Here is an 8,259-nt window from a genome sequence, read left to right as displayed (position 1 = left end):
GCCCGAGAAAAAGTCAAGAAGTACGAAACAGGATCCATCTGGGAACTGTCCTGGGCAGGAATTCCTTCCTTTAGCAACTCCTTGCTTAGTTCCCATCTGCCTCGCTGCATCTCACTCTCTTGCTCTAGTCTATGCCTTCCATGTATAGGTCTATTTCCACCCACCATGACCAGAACCCTGAGGCCGGAGACGGGGTTTGAGAGCATTGGCTAAATGGTTAGCCTGCATCCTGCTGCTTGCTCTGTCAATGAAGATTGGAAACAAGTTCTCAAGTTTATAGGATCAGGACTATGGAACCTTATTATTCTCTTCTACTGTATACTATAATTCAAGCGGCGGAGCCTGGGAAACTGCCTTGGTCCATCTAGCTTTATATTGTCTATACTAACTGGCAGCAGGTCTTCAGATGGGTTTCCCCCCCCCCCTATCCGGACCAATAATTGATCCTGAGCCCTTCTGCATGCAAAGTGTATGCTGTGACACTAAGCTAAAAGCTTAGCACGTGTTTGTTTAGCAGCTGCAGTGAAATCAGGCAAGCAATCACTCCTTTAGGAAAAGTGAGACATTCATGTATATTCTTATAAGTCTTTTCAGTAGTTTATGGATGCTTAGCTTATTTCCTCAGGTTTTATCAGACAATGGAGCAGAGGCGCAGTGGTGGCATGCTGTCAACCATTCTGTTACACAGTTTGTTAGAATCATTCAATCACATAGCGGAAGTGACCACAAAGGGCATCTAATCCAACTTCATTATTATCATCTCTTAATTGTTTCTTCTTCAGGCTAAACATACCCAACTCCTTCAAGTTTCCTCACAGTTCTTGATCTCCAGCCCCCAACATTTTTTCTTCCTTTCCTATGGACTCATTTCAGTTTGTCAATGTCCTTCTTAAATGGCTTTAGAACTGGACGCAAGACTCCAGAGGAAATCTGAACAAAGCAGAATGGAGTGATGCCATTCCTTCTCATGATCTGAGCACAATACTTTTGTTGATGAAACCTAGAACTACATTAGCCTTTTTAGCAGCAGCAGATGATGATGCTGCATCACAATGCTAAATTGTTTTAGCTTATGGTCTACTAAAAACTCTAGATCCTTTTCACGTGAACTGCTGTGAAGCCAAGTGTATCCATCCTCTGGTTCTGCATCTGATTTTTCCTACCTAAATGCTGACAATTACATAAGAAATTCACTTGGTTAGTTTTGACCCACTTCTTCATTCTGTCTTTATAATCTTTGATTCCCGATGGTTATCAGGAACTTCCTTTTGCAAGGCCCCACCAGCCTAGATATGCTTAGTATGGATATCACCCAAAGTCATAATCGCCTGGTTTGGTATATGAAACTTGATGACTTCAATTCAAGGTGAACATTATGGCCCCATAAACTCTTCTTCATCTTGAATTATAATGTGAGCTGGAGAAAAACTTCTTCCTCTCTGCCACTATTCCACTTACCTGTCTTATTGGAAGTCTCCCTTCCTCCACTACACAATCCTGGTCCTGGTCCTAGGACCCAAAGGACTTCTAGCTTCCACGTTGGCCATCTGTAAAAGGGTCTTAGGCATTCTGACAAAACTACATTTTCCTACATTTGTTGTCACAGTACTATTTGAGAGGCTGCCAGCTATAATGTCCTGCTGTTGCCACCAATCTAACGAAGTCAGGCAAGAGTTGGTGTTCACACAACCTAGACGGGAAGTGCAAAATGGTCTGAAGAGGGATTGGAATACACCAAACTCTTTCTGCTCCACTCCCTGGCAAAAAGGGTGTTTGCAAAGCCCAAATCAAAGTAGACAGAATTCACTATACATACACTAGATGGTATGGGTAGCTTTCAATTTTATTGCTGAATGTACACAGGATGGTCAATCTAGACATTTTACCTATGTTTTGACGAACATAGCTTAGACGAAGTAAGCTCCCATTGAAACTAAACGGAATGTAAAAAAGGTAAAGATAAAGGACCCCTGACAGTTAAGTCCAGTTGCGAACAACTCTGGGGTTCCGGCACTCATCTCGCTTTAATGGCTGAGGGAGCCGATGTTTGTCCGCAGACAGTTTTTCTGGGTCATGTGGCCAGCATGACTAAGCCGCTTCTGGTGAAACCAGAGCAGTGCACAGAAATGCCGTTTACCTTCCCGCCAGAGCGGTACCTACTTATCTACTTGCACTTTGGCGTGCTTTCGAACTGCTAAACTGGCAGGAGCTGGGACCGAGTAACAGGCGCTCACCCCATCACAGGATTTTGAACCTTCCAATCGGCAAGCCCTAGGCTCAGTGGTTTAGACCAGCAACGGGAATGAAGTTTAACTAATTTGAAGATCTATTAAAAGAAGATAGGCCAACCGGTGGTGGTCTCTGGCCTCCTTTGTTTGGGGCAATTATGACAAATTTAAGATCTAGATCCTTGAAAATAAACTTCTAAATAGGATCCTTAAGGAAAATATTATCTAGAATGTCTTACACTCTTTAGCCAAGAGTCCTGTCAAGAACCCTGTCTCGTCATCAAATCTGGTATTTTATATATATATATATATATATATATATATATATATATATGTCTAGACAAGAACTGCAATGTAAAATGGAGTCCAGATTCAGCCAAGTCTGCAAAAAGGCCTCTGAATCGTTACCAACTCAGACATGCATCTCAGCATTTCATTCTGTTGAATAGACAATACATTTTTCTCTATGAGAAATCCTATCCTATTGGACATAACCACACTCAAGTATAATAAATTCTATAGAGCAATGGCAACCAAGTGGGATGCAACATTCGCAATCATTTCAGTTTTATTAAACACAGGACATGTCCTGCAGCAAATGCTTCTGCGATCCAATAATGTATCCTGTTTTTCCAGAACCATTCACAGAAAAAATAATAATAAAATCAAACACCTCTAGAAGCAGCAGTACTTGTTCTACGTGGCAAATATATCACAATCACATAGCTGCATGTATCTTTATAATTGCAGTTTGAAAGTGCATTGCATTAGGTTATATATAGTAGAGGTATAGGTATAAATCACCGGTAGTGTCCCTAACTCAAATACAAACATATATTCAGCTAAGTATGTACTTTTCATATCTTTTCACTTCAGCAAGTCCAACAAAAGCACTGCCATAACTCAACTGAAGTACAGGTGGATAAAAATACGTTTTTCATACCGCATTACAACTGGAAGTTGGCCTTGACTTTTCTGCTTCATTTGCCATACTGGACACTAACTAGTGAAGCATACTGCTAGCTATTCGATAGCAAGACCTTTCTGACACCTTTTAGCCCCCCCCCCCTTACATGTTAAAGCAAAACACTGATTAATTTAAGCCCAGCCCTCAGAAAACTCTCAAGTACCAACATGTCCTTGTCCAACATCCAGCAGCACTATCAACAGATCGCCAGAAAACATTTGGAAAACCTCTTGTTGACGAAAACCTCACCAGTTATTAAAATTTCATTGCAATATTTGAGCTATTGTATTTTTATCTATCTGTATTCCAGCTGAATTGTGGTACTAAAAACTAGTTTTTAATAAAGTTTATGACCAGCTGCCCTGAGCCCTCGAGGATACGGTGGGCTATAAAGCTAAGTGACTAGAAACTGCAGCAAGAAACAACCCCATGAAAAAAAGTATGCAAGGGCAAAACATATTGTGACATGTAACGGAAGGGTAGGAATGCAACTGAAATGTGGCAAGTCTAACCCATGCTTTAAATCTCCTCTGAGTATAGAAGGAATAAAATCAGTCTACAGCTCACATGCTATCTTTGTACGCATAGATTTTCGAGCATTTCTAAAATATTTTTTAAATCAAAGTGTGACTTGACACTGAAATATATCATTATTGATACAGTATTTTCCTTTGTCACCACACACCCACAGGTTGAAGCATCATTGGATCTTGGTTTGCTTCCTCTCCAGCACGGATAATTCTGTTGATTTGAGCAGCAGAAGCAAGCATTGTTTTATTTGGATACAGCTGTGGTTATGATGGCTGTAATTAATTGTTCAGTCAAAAAATGCAATACCATGGTGTATGTGATGATTTAAGCACACAACAGCTTTAGTTTTCAGAGACAACTAAAAATAGTGATTTTAATTTATTCCTGCTGCCTACAATTACTCACAACCATGTATTTTTAAATATTTCCAGCCTATAAAAATTACTAATTTTTGCCACTTGTGTTTATCTGCCTTTAGACTTTGATTTGGATAAATTAAGCTCTCAAGTGTTCCTTGCTTTATGAAACTCTGCATGTTGTACACTTCAACACAAATAAATGACTTCTACCATTAGAGGTTTAAATAATGTAATGTATTTCATGCTCAGCCTGAAGCGGGATTCCAATGAAGTTGCTAATGCACGTAATGATTAAGTGTAACTCAAATACTAACTGTGTTGTTGAAAACATGACAGGCAATAATTTGGTCTATTATATTCTGCCATTTAATTGCCTAGTACAGACATTCTCTGACACGTTATGAAGCAATGATTTACAATTATTCAAGCTGCAAAGGTCAGAAAGTGACATTATAATCATCTACACAGAGATCCCCTTCTAATGCACAAAAAATAGGTAATCTCACATAGAAATAGTTTTACTGAAGTTTCAACTTTCTATTTAAAGATTTATCTGGCCACAGAACAAACAGTTCACTGGCAGCAACACTAAGACGCATGTAAAAACCAAAAGTACATTTCCGTCTCTTCGTAATGATACATTTAAGAATGAATCTTCTTTGTTCTCTAAGGGGAAGACTAAGCAGAAGCACTTTGGAAGCGCAAGTTATTGCTGTGCTGAAATAAGTATCTCTGTTCGTATAATCTGGAACTAATTTTTAAAAACCCAGTATACACATAATTTTTTTTATGTGACAAAATAAATCCCTGGTAGCAAACCATAGAAAAGGAGCAATATGAATACTTCAGTTTCAAATATTTGTAGACTGTCAACAAGAAGCTTTTGAATCCATGAAACATATCATTGATTTTAAAAAATACTAACATATGACATACCCCTTCAATTTACTTCACACTTCTTTTCATGCCTCTTTGAAATAACAACTACCAAACACATATTGATCAAGGCACTGGCAATATTGCCATGGTCAAACTTCAAATGAAGTTTCAAAATACTTCTCTAAATGATGTGTGGGAGAAGAAAACAAAACAAAAAAGTAAACTAAATACACCCCTTTTTTAAGGAAGGGGAGACTGTGTACTGCAAATAATGATTTGAAATTTGATCTGTGGTCACATTTTAATAGATACATTTTAAAGTAATTGAAAGAATGCAGAAAAAGGACAGATAGGTTGACTTCAAATGATTAACATTTTTGGAGACGTAAAATCCTTCTACTGATTTCTGCTGCAGTCATTTTATTTATACATAGCAACTTAAGAAAAATAGAAAGGAAGGTAAGTAACTCTAACGTAAGGTGTGTGTTTTTAAAGCTCTATATCCAAAAGCAAAGGCAAGGGGAAAGTAGATGTATTTTTAAATGATAAGTTGCTCATAAATTCTGTTTAAAATCTGAAGTGCTGAACAATTCATTTTTCATGTACCTGAGGCATAAAATCTCAAAAGTGCATGATAAGCCTTTTCAGTACATTCCACTATGCAAGCTTTTTTAAAAAACAAAAACAAAAAAACCACACACAAGTAAATGCTGGGAAACCAGTGAGATTTTTTAATTTTCGTGTCATGAACAACTTCATAGCCAGACTTCTGAAAATTAAATTTAAATAGGTAGCAGTTGGATACTCACTGAAAACAGATCCCTTCTCAAATAAGGGATGCATTTCCCATTCATGAACATAATGCAAAGGAAAACAATCACCACACATCTGCCGATAAGGAAATGAGTAGCAGACGGTTTATTTCAAATGCTGAAAGATTAGTAGCTTCCAATTTCTATGGCAGAGTATTTCTACTGTGCAGCTGGAAAAAATTAAACTTCGATTTGAAACAATAAAAGCAACATGCAAAAACACTGCTGTCTTTCCACCCCACACCCCTTTGTGTCGACTGTGCTACACAAGATACAGCACATAAAATCTTCTGTTCATTTTTAGCATTTAGACTGGCATTACTTTACAAAGGGTTTTCACTTTCCAATTCATAACAAAATTCAAGGCAATCAAGGGATATCTTACATCCACAATTATCCACAGCCTTGCACTGACATTTCACCTTGTTTAAAAAAGAAACCCCAAACAGGTTGTGGAGCAATTGGGGAAACAAGTTAACATTCCACCTAATAGAAAGCTTGTTGTTTGGAATCTAAAAGTCACGGGGTAGAATTTTTAACTACTGCAGAAAAGAAAACATAGTACAGGACCTTCTGTTTGTGACAAAATTACCAAGTTAATGTTCCTGAAAGATCACTTCACCTTTTAAAACATGATTTTTTAAAAAGGTAAATTTATAGCAATTAAAGCTAATGAAGAAATGCAGTACTAGCTGCTTATATTCAGGAACTAATAGGTCCACTGAGCATTTCGAAGATTATTTAGCCATCAATGATAATGAATTGACATTGTCAGTGGTGTTAATGTACCAATGCTCTAACCTGATAGCCAATCCCAGCAATTTTATGTTGCCACTTTATTTTTAATCTACAAAATACCCTATCTTTTTGGTGAACATGGCAGAAATATAGCACAGTGTATTATGCTACACACACACTAAAAGGTTAGCATATTAATTATTTGGCTGACAGTTCAAAGTGCACTGACCATCCTTCCTGCTTCGAATTCTCCTTTGAATTCATTACAATTTGGCAGATGACATTTCTTTACCAATTCAGCCATGGTTATGTACCAATAGTTTTGATTTGTATCAGATTAAAATTTATTATTTTAGTGGTTCAGAACAAAAGGCCTATATGAGGAAGACTTTTGTGAATTTCTCTTTCCATTAGCTGCCACTTGCACAAGTAACTTGACAGTATCGCAAGTTAATTATGTAACATGACACAAGAACAATGATATGAAATCTCTGGTTATGGCATTCAAAGGAACTTTGACAAATGACAGATTTAAGTGTCCTGTTTTTTTCGAATGACCAAACATAACCAGCAACTTCTCTCCCCCCTTCCCACTCACAAATATGTAAGAAGATACTAACTGCAAGGGCTGCATCAGTCACTAAAAAAATGTGTGTCAATGCCAAACCACCACCACCAACCCACAGACAATGTATAGTTGGCTACTCATAGGCAAGTTCAAGTTCTTTTTCTCAGAATCCATATTTATTCACTGTCAGGCCAAAGTTATTGGTAAGTCAAGAGCGTCTTCCGCACAGAATTGTTGTCATTTATAAGACAGGCGGCTGCCAAAATGTAGCGTACACTGGTGGCATTCACAGCCAAAGGCCTGGAAGATCCTCCTCCGTTATTTTACAGTGGATAACTTTCATAATTGCTTCCACTGAGTTTTAAAGCAATTCAGCCATCAGCTCGCGATCCACTCCTCCCATCAGGAAATAAAACCACCCTTAGCAATCTAACAGCACTTATTTGTATAGCAGGCACGTGAATCGGTGAGTTGCATTCTAATTTGTTTTTGAACATTTCACTCACTTTGTTCGCAAGGCGTGTTTAATTGCAAGAGTTGACGGGATTAAAACCTGGCTGAAAAAATATTCCTACCCACCCACCTCTCTGTACTGGCGTGCACTGTGTGATCCATCTGAACCTCTGCCATTCTGCGTACTAGTCATCAGGCTTCTGCAGCAACTTAACTTGTTTTGAGGAAAGCGCTTTTATATGAAGCATATATTAGCTAATTCTTTTAGCATAATAACATTAAAATACTCTCTTAATAGAAGCGCGGTACTAAAACCCACCTCTGAATGTCCTATGATGTACCATATATGCCATGGCATTTTAAAACCTTTTAAACATTTCTGCTAAATTAATTAGTTTTGCATTAAAGAGTCTGAGCCTCCCTATTAAATGCAACACATTTGAAGGACAATTAAACATTACGAATGGTCCTTTGGACGGAATAGCCATTACAAGGGGGAAAGGGAAGAAGAGGTTTTTCTGAGGCAATACAACATACGCAAGATGTTTCTGGTTTTATATACATACACACACACACACACACACACACACTCCTCTCGTGTGCAGCAATATACGCAATTCTTTGGAAGTTTTCTTTTCCTGTGTCTCCTGCAGTGCAAAAACTCCACGGGAGCCCATAATCTGTTAACTGAGCTCAAACTAGAACAATATATAGCACAAATGCA

The 8,259-nt window shown here is 38.0% G+C and overlaps 1 protein-coding gene across 1 annotated transcript in view; it reads right to left on the bottom strand.

Annotated features, from left to right (window-relative positions):
* Positions 1 to 8,259, bottom strand: part of ZNF407 (zinc finger protein 407) — a 131,318-nt gene that overhangs the window by 86,084 nt on the left and 36,975 nt on the right. The gene's annotated exons all lie outside the window — the stretch shown is intronic.

Source organism: Podarcis pityusensis, assembly GCF_964106645.2.
Source record: "Podarcis pityusensis genome assembly, chromosome: 7".
Classification (NCBI taxonomy): Eukaryota; Metazoa; Chordata; class Lepidosauria; order Squamata; family Lacertidae; genus Podarcis; species Podarcis pityusensis.
Note: the sequence above shows the minus strand (reverse complement) of the source record. Positions and strands in the feature narration are given on the sequence as shown.